This window comes from Anolis carolinensis, chromosome 3 (genome assembly GCF_035594765.1).
Source record: "Anolis carolinensis isolate JA03-04 chromosome 3, rAnoCar3.1.pri, whole genome shotgun sequence".
Taxonomy (NCBI): domain Eukaryota; kingdom Metazoa; phylum Chordata; class Lepidosauria; order Squamata; family Dactyloidae; genus Anolis; species Anolis carolinensis.
The window spans coordinates 282,004,409-282,017,215 of NC_085843.1; the positions used below are offsets into that span (position 1 = coordinate 282,004,409).

The following is a 12,807-nucleotide window of genomic DNA, read 5'->3' on the forward strand; positions in this document are numbered from 1 at the left end:
TTTGTTGGCCAGGTGGAATAGCAGTGAATAGCCTTGCAGTCTCAAAGCCTGGCCGTTTTCTGGAGTAGCTGGAGCTTTTTGTTGTATGAACGTAGAGGCATGGATGAGGAGTTGTGCTGCCAAGTTTAGTGTTTCTGGGATGTGTAGTTTTGTTGTTTTGTCCTAGGCCGAAATTTCATTACCCTTTTATATATATAGATTACATGTAATATATAATATATAATTATAATAGTTATTATTGTTATATTGCATTACATTATAATATTATTATCAATTATGATATATATATACAATATATTATATATATTATTAGTATAGTGTATTATATTATATGAGTCTGTATTGCCGTATATTCTTGAGTATAAGTTGACCCAAATATAAACCAACCAGGAGTATATACAGTATATGCTTTGAACTGGATTATATGGCAGTGTGGACTCAGATAATCCAGTTCAAAGCAGATATTGTGGATTATCAGCCTTGATATTCTGGAGTATATGACTGTGTGGAAGAGCCCTCAGGCCCCTGGCGTAGATGCAACCAGACAATCCTGTTCATTGAGGATGGGAAAAAAATTAATACTGGCACAGCCCTTTCTCAACATTAATAGCCTAAAATGTCTCCAGGGAGGAAAGGCAGCCAGGTGAGAAGTGTGTATGTGTGTGAGTGTGTATTTGGAGAAGCCAGCCTGACTGGCGATGCCACAACGTTCCCTGTCTGAGTGCGGATTAAGCGGAGTTTTGAACTAATTAGTCCGAGACGTTGGACTCCTTCCCGGCCGTCACCGACTGGCATGTCTGGGAGGCCTTTCTGGGAGAAAGTCAAGCGCCAAGCAGACCCAGGCTGGGATATTGGAAGCACTTCTTGTTGGGGATTATAGATGATAGATAGACGCCTGTGAGACCAGCATCATCGTGCAGAATGATGCACCTCTCAGCTTTGCAGAACAAGTAACACAGGAACTTTTACTAAGTCCAAGAGATCAACAGAACAATGGTATTTACAATTGTCCCTCTGATTGCTTACAGAAACCAGCAGTTATAGGCAATCCTTTCTTAGTCCATGAATCTGCTTCGTGGAGATCAGCAGCAAACAAGGCCTCAGAAATAGTCAGGCCTCTCTGAGTACAGAGCCATCTTCTTTCCAGCCAGTGATGAAGGTGTATTGGGAAAATATAATACTTGTATTGGAAACTATATACTGAATGTAATCATGTTAAGAAATAGAAATAGGAAAGTATGTAATCACCAGCAGATTGTGTGCGTAGTCTTAAAAATACACTCTGCTCAGCAAAATAACTGTCTACCCATAGCAAGACCAAAGTTCACTCTAAGTGCCAGAGACATGTTAAGTGTCAACAAGAATAGATAATGGACAAGAGACAAATTAAGGCTTTTTGGGATGTCAAGATAAGACCTGGCGCCATGAGGGGAATGCTAATGGGTCTCTGACAGCTAAGATAAGGGGGAACTCCTTAATTAATGAGGACCCCTAAAAGCTGAGATAGGAAATTCCAGAGATAACGCCTAATGGAGGGTTAGAGTTCTTGAAAGTAGTCTATATTTTAGAAAAATGCAAAGATAGCTTTTTAGTTAAGTGCCCAGTAAGACTTTTTTGACACTAATTGGTGATTGATAATACCTGTGTGATGCAGTAGATGGGGGAAAAAGGGTATATAAGAACCTGTGATCCTTTGTTCCAGTACCTTCGCTTTCCTGACCACAGGAGAAGGTCTTTGCTTATTCTCTCTTGCCACTGAGAATAAATGTCATTTTTTCTACAGCCACCGGAACTCTCTTTGTCTCATTACCTCAAACCTTTGTCTGCCATTTCACCAGTATTGTGGTTTTTATTGTATAATTGTGTCTGAATTTGTTTAATTTACTTGATTGTCTTGTTGCTACTGTTTTACATGTTTTAACTTGTTATAACTTGCTCTTCTTTTGGGCTTGGCCCCATGTTAGCCGCCCCGAGTCCCTTTGGGGGTGACAGGATATAAAAATAAATTATTATTATTATTATTATTATTATTATTATTATTATTATTATTATTATTTGCCATACAATCCTGATTATCAAAACAGATAGCCCAGATTATATAATATAAACTGGATTATATGAGTTCACACTGCCATATAGGTAAATGTTTTCCCCTGACATTAAATCCAGTCGTGTCCGACTCTGGGGGTTGGAGCTCATCTCCATTTGTAAGCCCAAGAGCCGGCGTTGTCCGTAGACACCTCCAAGGTCATGTGGCCATAGGCATGAGTGCATGGAGCACTGTTACCTTCCTGCTGAAGCAGTACCTATTGATCTACTCACATTTGCATGTTTTCGAACTGCTAGGTTGGCAGAAGCTGGGGCTAACAGCGGGCGCTCACTCTGCTCCCCGGATTCGAACCTGCAACCTTTCGATCCGCAAGTTCAGCAGCTCAGCGCTTTAACACACTGTGCCATCAGGTGCTGGATCTATTTATTTATTTATTTATTTACAGTATTTATATTCCGCCCTTCTCACCCCGAAGGGGACTCAGGGCGGATCACATTACACATATAGGCAAACATTCAATGCCTTTTTAACATAGGACAAAGACAAACAAAGCGGTCCTCGAACTCATGACCTCCTGGTCAGAGTGATTCATTGCAGTTAATTGCACTGGCTTGCTCTCCCGCCTGCGCCACAGCCCGGGCCCTACACTGCCCTATATCCTGGGAGCTGATCCCATATTTTCTGGCAATGTAGTCTCATATAATCCAGTTCAATGCGGATAACCTGGGATCAGTTCCTGGGATATAGGGCAGTGTAGATCCAGTCCCAGTGAAGAAACGCAACGCAGCCAAGAAGGAAGAGGCCTGGGCTGCATCTCTGGGGAGGTGTTTTGGCACATCTAAAGGGAAAGGCCAAGTGTTTGTTTTCCGTCTCCATCGCTACCATTAAACTCCTAGGCATCCTTGGTGCCTCCTCCTTCTTGCCCGGATGATCGTGCCAAATGTTATCAAACAATGCAAAGTTTAAAAATACCCTCTGCCTTTGTGGGAGCCAAACAAAGGCGCAATATGACCTCCAATTCAGGCATGGGCAAACTTGGGCCCTCCAGGTGTTTTGGACTTCAGCTCCCACCATTCTTAACAGCCAGTCCTTCCTTAGGCGATCCCTCGTTGTCCGAGTATGATGGCCAAGTGTAGTGTCTTGGTGGTGAGTACGTAGGTGACTGTGGAGTCCTATTTTTGACCCGTTATGTTCTTCCACAGTTAGGACATCTGTTTCCAGGTGGAAGGCGGTCCCGGTCAAGGTTGGCTTGATGCGCCGTCCTCTTGGCCCTTTTCTCCCTTTTGCCCTCCATTCATTCCTCTTCAAATTCCACAGCACTGCTGGTCACAGCTGACCTCCAATTAGAGCGCTCAAGGGCCAGGGCTTCCCAATTCTTGGTGTCTATGCCAGTTTTTGAGATTGGTTTTAAGCCCATCTTTAAATCTCTTTTCCTGCCCACCAACATTACGTTTCCCGTTCTTGAGTTGGGAGGAGAGTAGCTGCTTTGAGAGACGGTGATCGGGCATTCGGACAACGTGGCCTTCAGTCCAGCGGAGTTGATGGCATAGGAGCATCGTTTCAATGCTGGTTAAGCCCCCGACCATTAAATAGCCCAGCTTGCTGTTGACCTATGTAGCCCTGAAAGACAGTTGCATCTGTCAAGTAGGGAAATTTAGGTACGCTTTATGCGGGAGGCTAATTTAACTAATTTACAACATCATAAAACTGCCAGCAAAACACGAGGAAAGGAATGAGGAAGTACAGCCACTAGTGGACAGTGAAGCAATAGCTCCCCCTGTGGTCGGAATCGTGGAGCTGGAAAAAAATGTTAAATGCCTCTGTGTCTGTCTATATATGTTGTTTGTCTGTTGGCATTGAATGTTTGCCATATATGTGTTCATTGTAATCCGCCCTGAGTTCCCTTCGGGGTGAGAAGGGTGGAATATAAATACTGTAAATAAATAAATAAATGCTGGTGGTCTTTGCTTCCTCAAGCACGCTGGCATTTGCCCGCCTGTCTTCCCAAGAGATTTGCAGGATTTTTCTGAGGCAATGCTGATGGAAACGCTCCAGGAGTTGAGTGTGATGTCTATAGACAGTCTACGTTTTGCAGGCATATCAGAGGACTGGAAGGACAATGGCTTTATAAACAAGCACCTTGGTGTCCCTATGGATGTCCCAATCCTCATTCGGAGAAATGCTGCACTCGCAGAGCTCAGGCGTCAATGTCAACTTTTGTGGAGAAGTGGCTGCCAAGGAAGCGGAAATAGTCAACATTTTCTAATGTTACACAATTAAAGCTTTATTTCTGGCATTGCATAGGGACTGGCTGGTGAACATCGATGTTCAATGAGAGGCTGAGCTTCTCATATGCTTCTGCAAAGGTGTTTAAAGTGGCTTTGTAGGTCTTCTGAATGCACACAGACAATGTTATCATCGGCATATTGGAGTTCTATAACAGATGTCGTCGTGACCTTGGTTTTGGCTTTCAAACTGCTGAGGTTACATATCTTGCCATCTGTCTGATAGAGGATTTCTACTCCAGCGGGAAGTTTCCCATCAACAAAATGAAGTATCATAAGCTGTTAGGAATGCAGGGAGTTGCAGTCCAAAACACCCGGAGGGCCCAAGTTTTTCCATGCCTGGCTTATATGGATGGATGTCTCTCATTGGGGCCGGGCTGTGGCGCAGCTGGCCAGTAACCAGCTGCTATAAATCACTACTGACCGAGAGGTCATGAGTTCGAAGCCCAAGTCGGGTTAAGCCTCCGACCATAAAAAAAAAAAAAAATAGCCCCGGCTTGCTGTTGACCTAGCAGCCCCGAAAGACAGTTGCATCTGTCAAGTAGGGAAAATTTAGGTACGCTTTATGCGGGAGGCTAATTTAACTAATCTACAACACCATAAAACTGCTCACGAGGAAAAGACGAGGAAGAACAGCCACCAATGGACGGTGAAGCAACAGCTCCCCCTGTGGCCGGAACCGTGAAGCTGGAAAGATGTTAAAAATGCCTCTGTGTCTGTCTAAAACTGAATGTTGTTTGTCTGTTGGCATTGAATGTTTGCCATATATGTGTTCATTGTAATCCGCCCTGAGTCCCCTTCGGGGTGAGAAGGGTGGAATATAAATACTGTAAATAAATACATTTCTTTCTTTCTCATGTTTGTGGTCTTTTGTCAAGCCAGGTCACCCAGGTCTGCATTTCTCTCTCTCTCTCTCTCTTTTTGCCTCGACAGACCAACACAGCTATCTCCTTGCAACATGCTTTATTGATTTGTTCTACAACTTGCCTTCCTCCCGAAATAGGAGGCTTCAAGGTGTCTTCGAATACGAATGTACTTTCTTCAGCCATAAATCTAGTCAGAGCAAGAAAGAAGGAACAGTACTTAATGCAATTCCCAAGAGCCTTTTAAAAAATGTCCTCTCCTTCCCAGATCTACTCAACTCCTTTCCCACCGCCGGAGGAAATAAATGCCGTCCTCAAATATCTTTTCTAAAAAAGAGGAAAATGCTAATGAGAGAAAATTTGGACCGAACACCCAGAGGCAAAGGTTGAAGCAATCCTTCTCTTTTTCTTGGTTGGGTTTGCAACTCCTTGTGTCCAAAGACAGACAGACAGACAGGCAGGCAGGCAGACAGACAGACAGACAGGAGTCTCCTCCATAGCATTGAAATAAAGTGGTATCAAACTGCATTCATTCCACAGTGTGGCTTCACCCAAAGGAAACTTTAATATATACAGCTGCATGCTGAGTTTCTGCATCCCAAAGGGATTTTGCAGCTCCATCCTCCCTTTGCTTCGCCAAATCCCTAGACCAGGGGTCCCCAAACTAAGGCCCGGGGGCCGGATGCGGCCCATCGAAGCTATTTATCCGGCCCCCACGACACAAGGGCAGAAGGGGGTTGGGCTAAATGACCCAAGGGGTCTCTTCTTCTCTTACAATCCTTATTATTATTATTATTATTATTATTATTATTATTATTATTATTATTATTATTAAGGCTGGATGGACATCTGTCAGGGATGCTTTGGTTATGGTTTTGGTCACAGAGGCAGAAGGGGGTTGGACTAAATGGCCCAAGGGGTCTCTTCCAACCCTTTTTATTATTATTATTATTATTATTATTATTAATAATAATAATAACATTGAGGCTGGATGGCCATCTGTCAGGGGTGTTTTGGTTGTGCTTTTGGTGCGCAGAGGCAGAAGGGGGTTGGACTAAATGGCCCAAGGGGTCTCTTCCAACCCTCTTTATTGTTGTTGTTGTTGTTATTATTATTAATAATAATAATAACATTGAGGCTGGATGGCTGTCTGTCAGGGATGCTTTGGTTGTGGTTTTGGTGCACAGAAGCAGAAGGGGGTTGGACTAAATGGCCCAAGGGGTCTCTTCCAACCCTCTTTATTATTATTATTATTATTATTATTATTATTATTATTAATAATAATAATATTGAGGCTGGATGGCCATCTGTCAGGGATGCTTTGGTTGTGCTTTTGGTGCACAGAGGCAGAAGGGGGTTGGACTAAATGGCCCAAGGGGTCTCTTCCAACCCTCTTTATTGTTGTTGTTGTTGTTGTTGTTGTTGTTATTAATTATTATTGCTCAGTGGCCAACTATAGTCCAGCCCTCCAATGGTCGGAATGATCGTGAACTGGCCCCCTGTTTTAAAAGTATAATCCAACATATAATCCAACATATAATCAGGCAAGGCAGACATCCAGATGGCATGCATATCCATAGAAAAGAGCGAGTTAGAGAGCAGTTGTAGCCCGATGAGTCCCAGACAAAAACCACCTTTTGGGATATACTTAGTTTGTGATGCAGAGGTGACTTGAAATTAATACATTTGCCAAGGCACATTTTTCATGCATCTATATATATATATATATATATAAAAAAGGATAATGGTGTCGCTCCACCAGGCAAAACAACAAAACTAAAGGCCCCCCAACCTAGAAAATTGACAACACAACCCCTCATCCACGTCTCTACGTGCTTACGCTCAACAAAGGATTCCCCCCCCCCCCAAACAGGGAAACACCCACTCTTTGAAGGTCCAAACCCATTCGGTACTCATCACTGAAAACACAAAATAAAGAGCAACACTCTGAAAACAAAGGAATTCCATCCAGGAAACAATCAGGGCCACCTAACACCTCCCAACAAAGGATTCCCCCCTCTAAGACACGGAACCACCTAAAAAAAAAGCCACTGCAACGCGTGGCCGGGCACAGCTAGTAACATAATAAAATGTAATGTTGCTTCCCTTGTATTCTAACTCTAATTCTTTCTTTAACTCAATAGTTATGGGGAAGGAGGAGTGTTTGGATCCTAGTCTCCAGAGTCATCATCACCATCACCATCATATATTATTGTTATTGTAATTGTTGTTATTGGCTGTATCTATATTACCATATAATCCCATTTGAAAGTGCATTATATGGCAGTGTAGATCCAGCCATACTCCAACGCTTAAACTACTACACCAACGCAAGACTACAACCCCCATAATCCTTGGATTGACCATTGTAGTGGAAAAATTGAGAATGAGAGAACACCTTTCCCAACGACAGAATACCAAATAATAATCTTTGGTTTGAGTGCATTGGTGGAAACCAGTGGTCCTTGTCGTGGTTTGCAAAGGCACTGTGCTGTGCGTGTTAACTGGAAAATTAAATGCATGAAGCCAATTGGCTGAGCCTGAAAAGACCTGGGGATTGATTTGATACTGTTTCTGTTCTGCTGCTGCAGAACCAGTTTGCTTAAGTTTTTCAGCTCTGAGTACTGCTGTGAAGAGAGCATTGTACTCAGAGAGGCCTTGCTATTTTGAGACCTGTTTGCTGCTGAGAAAAGAGGGAGAAGAACCAGGACTATATTCTTCTCTGAAGCAGATTCGTGGACTGAGAAAGGACTATTTATGGCTCTAGACTTCTGTAAGTGATCAGAGGGACCATTGTAAATACTATTTTTTATCTCTTAGAATCAGTAAAGTTCCTGTATTTTTCTGCAAACCTGAGTGGCATGCTATTGTTCTGCGGGTGACTCTGGATCGCAGGCACATGTAAGAGTTTCCATTTATCATCATCAATCCCCTACAGTTCTCAACCTAGATGTTTTGGGCCTTCAACTCCCAGAAATCCTAACAGCTGGTAAACTGGGTGGGATTTCTGGGAGTTGTAGGCCAGAAACATCTGGTGTCCCCAGGTTGAGAACCACTGGTGTAAACAAACAAGCAAGTAAACAAACTGTGCAAAAGAAAACGTTTTGCACAAGGCTTTGATGCATAAGGCCATGGATGCAGAATTCGTGGGTGTGGAAGGCTGACTATAAGCCGAAACGGTCCATAGGAGGTTTAACATTATCGAAGAATCTCAATTGGTGAAAAGTTATATAACAGAACGTGGAAGTACGTTCTTCTGGGCTTATTTTGCATCTTATTCCAAATAAATCCATTTGTGAGCCAGACTCATGTCTTCTGCAGGAAATCCGGGCGCATTCCTGACCGCGTATTACAAGGAGAGAACAAACTCAAGAAAGATGTTTCTGGGTCCTGTTGAGAATGTAGGGCAGTGTCTCTGGAATGCAGTTGCCAGCAAATCCAAAATAATAACAATGATACTAAAAATAGAGGTAGTAGGACTCCTTCCCATTGAGCTCAGTGGGACGTTGCATCGGAGTGTGCATGCAAAGAATTACACAGCAAGCATTAATGCAGTTTGACATCACTTTGACAGCTAAGGCTGAACGCTATGAAATCCTAGGAGTTATACGAGGGTTGAATGAAAAGTAATGCCTCCACCTTCGTAACTCCTCAACAGATGGCAGTCCTGATCTGCGGCAGGTCCTGGTTTGTTTGGTAGATTCTCCTCTACAGTTAGTTCCATTTGGCGGGAAGCCTTAGCATTGAACGGTTGTGTTGTTAAAGTGCGAAGTATGGAACCCTGTACAGACGGTTGGTCAATGCGACTTAAGCAATGTATAGTCATTGAATTCTTGACCGCAGAAGGTGTCACCCCAAAGGAGATTCATCAGAGGATGCAAGCTGATGTGAGTCCTGTGCATCGTTGGGTGAGTAAGTTTAAAGATGTTGAGGTGGGAACATCTGACTTGCGTGACAAACAAAGAGTTGGACGTCCTGTGACAGCAACCACCAAGTTTCACAAGCAAAAGGTTGACAGATTGATTCAGGATGATTGTCATATCACTCAGAGAGAAGTTTCAAGCATAATCGGCATTTCACAAGAACGTGTGGGTTACATTATTGCTTTGCTTGGCTATCAGGCCTGGGCTGTGGTGCAGGCTGGAGAGCAAGCCAGCTGCAACCAGCTGCAATGAATCGCTCTGACCAGGAGGTCATGAGTTCGAGGCCTGCTTGGAGCCTGTGTTTGTCTTGTCTTTGTTCTATGTTAAAAGGCATTGAATGTTTGCCTATATGTGTAATGTGATCCGCCCTGAGTCCCCTTCGGGGTGAGAAGGGCGGAATATAAATGCTGTAAATAAATAAATTTTAAAAAAATATTGGAAGATCTGTGCACGACGGGTCCTGTGAGACAGCGGTTGTGGAAACAGAGTGTTGACTTCTTCCGTGACGGCTTCAGAAAACCTGTTCATCGTTGGCAGAAATGTATATCCAATTGTCTGGTGATTATGTGGAAAAGTGAATAGTGGTAGTTAAAGAACTACATTCTAAGGATTATTTCTGCGTTTGATTTATTAAAATATTCCTATCCAAACCCAAGTAACGAAGGTGGAGGCATTACTTTTCACTCAACCCTCGTAGTTTGGTGTGGCAACAGCCCTCTTTGGCAAGGAAAACTATAAATTTCTGTTAAACTACAGCTCCCAGGATTCCATAGCCTTGAGCCATGGCGGTTAAAGGTGGTGCCAAACTGCACTCCCTACACAGAGTCCTAATGAATGCTCAGGTACAAAGGAAGCCTATTTGCACACCCTTCTCCTGCAACAGGAGACTAACATGGAGACTTCATTGGAAAATTCCTGCAGCAGCGTATGATTTGCAAGGGAAATGGGTTTTGCCGGAGGGCGGGAAGAAGGCGGCTATCTTTAGGCTGCTGGGAAAGTCCAGAGTTATGAGCCAAGGGTTATTCATCCATCTGGCTGGACTCCCAGGAGCAAGTCGGAGCCATGCCAGGCCTGCGCCTCTCAGCCTCTCCCAATTCCTCTCCTTAGTTTTCCATTCCAAAGTTGCCAGGATCTTTAGGGTAGGAACAACCCAAAGGCTGGTCCTTCCATCTCCAAAGGCCACTCTTCCAGTCTTTCCCACTCATTGTAGTCTACACTTTGAAATTCCTCGGGGCACATCTACACTGTAGAATTAGTGCAGTTTAGCACCGTTTTAGGCACCATGGCTCAAGGCTATGCAATCAGGGGAGTTTGGCAATTCGGCAGCATTCTTTGGAAGTGTTGTCGAAGGCTTTCATGGCCGGGATCACAGGGTTGTTGTATGTCTTTCGGGCTGTGTGGCCATGTTCCAGAAGTATTCCCTCCTGACGTTTCGCCCACATCTACCCTGTTTCCCCGAAAATAAGACATCCCCAGAAAATAAGACCTAGTAGAGGTTTTGCTGAATTGCTAAATATAAGGCCTCCCCCGAAAGTAAGACCTAGTAAAGTTTTTGTTTGGAAGCATGCAGGATCGGTAAATGTAGATACCATAGATCGTTATACAGGGAAATAAAGGTAGTAACAAGAAATAATAATATAATAATATAATAACTTTATTCTTGTATCCCACCTCCATCTCCCAGAAGGGACTCAGGGCAGCTTACACAGGGACAAGCCCAACAACAACATAAATTTACATACGAACAGAAATTTAAAACAGTAATTTAAAAACAGTATAGCAATAAAATATAATATAGAAATTCTTGAAAGGATTCACAGTTTGGTTATGCTGGTTTGTGATGACAACTACTGTACGGTAGATAATAAATTATCATTTTTAAAAAATTCAACCATACATGTGAATTCATCTTTGTGGAAAAAATAATACATCCCCTGAAAATAAGACCTAGCACATCTTTGGGAGCAAAAATTAATATAAGACACTGTCTTATTTTCGGGAAAACAGGGTATGGCAGGCATCCTCTATTTTATTAGGTACTTCCCATTCTCATCTATGTGGGGAATATTATAATTATATTATTAGGTACTACAAATCCCATTATTCCATAGCCTTGAGTTCCAAGTGATGAAGGCTGCATGAATTATTATAATTATAATGTTGCTGGAGGTAGCAAACAATGTGCATTTTGAGGGGTAGAACAAGCTGATCAAGTACATATAGTATATGCATAGGTACCATGATAATATTATATTATAGTATTATATTAAATATTATATTATTAGGTACTACAAATCCCATTGTTCCATAGCCTTGAGTTCCAAGTGTTGAAGGCTGCATGAATTATTATAATTATAATGTTGCTGGAGGTAGCAAACAATGTGCATTTTGAGGGGTAGAACAAGCTGATCAAGTACATATAGTATATGCATAGGTACCATGATAATATTATATTATAGTATTATATTAAAATATTATATTATTAGGTACTACAAATCCCACACAGCCTGAAAGACATACAACAACCCTATTCTTTGGAAGCAAAGGCTCAAGACCTTGTGAAACTACAACTCCCAAGATTCCATAGCACTGAAATATAGCACCCGGTCTTTGTTGTTGCTTGTCTCCCATACAAGCATCATCCTGTTGTCGACCGCGTTTTTAGGGGATCGGGCCCCTTAAGGAGAGAGCCGATCCGGTCCTGAGAGAACGGACCTTGGCGGAGCCAATAGAATATGAGCCGCAATACAACCTGAAGCCGAAATGAAGAAGGTCCGCCAAAGTTGAAGGAAAATCCGCCAAGGAGTCTTTATTGAGCGATTCAGCTGAAAAGGACACTAGTAGCGATCATTCAGCCTACAAGCGTACCATATATCCAAAATAAAGCCATATTTATACAATGTTTCAGTCTGACAGCCCCTTGAATTTCCCGCCCCGCTCCCCCGCCCATCTGATCGCGGATAGGCTAGAGGGTTGAACGAGGCAGGCTTTCGTTTCCCGCCTTGCTCTGTTGGCCCAATAGGGAGCTGCTTTTTGTCCCCACTCGAGCCAATCAGGGAGGAGAAGGCGGGAGTTATTGAAACAATGAAGTGACAGGGCAGGAAATATCATATTAATTCCTGCTAGACCGATTTCTAAAGGGATTAATGACAGCAATCAAGGGTTCCTGTCACGTATACAGATTTTAGATATGCCTTGGGGTGTCAGAGGTGGAAGTAAGGATGGGTGGTAATGAGCCATATTTACAGGCTCTGCAGGGCGCCTTCCTGAGGTGTCCTGGTTTTTCCTTAGGATGAGATATGACAATGTTTGCCTTGGGGCGAATCACCTTTTGTTTTTGGGAAGGGGAAGCCTGGGTCATAGGAGCTGGGGTTCATGTTGGGGTCAAAATATTTCCCATTTGATTTCATGATTTGACAATTATATGAAATAAAATGAAAAATAAAATAAAGTTGGAATATAAACCCTGCTGGGAAAAATACATATTTTCCGGGGATCCTAAAGAGTACAAATACATATAGGCAGATAGATAGATTTCATGGAAATAAGGGAGAATCCATAAAAGTGAGTTACATTGCATAAAGGGGAATCATGAATGATATAAACAATTGAAAATATCTGATAAGAACGAAGTTCATAACATCTGGGGAACCCAATATGGAAATTCATAAAAGTGGAGTTTTAGC

The 12,807-nt window shown here is 42.8% G+C and overlaps 1 long non-coding RNA gene across 3 annotated transcripts in view; it reads left to right on the top strand.

The window, feature by feature from the left end:
* Positions 1-12,589, top strand: part of LOC134297920 (uncharacterized) — a 28,188-nt gene extending 15,599 nt beyond the window's left edge. For all 3 annotated transcript variants that reach the window (XR_010004892.1, XR_010004893.1, XR_010004894.1), the window contains one exon: positions 1,029-12,589. This is a non-coding gene — a long non-coding RNA (uncharacterized LOC134297920). The remainder of the gene's footprint in view (positions 1-1,028) is intronic.
* Positions 12,590-12,807: the final 218 nt, after the last annotated feature.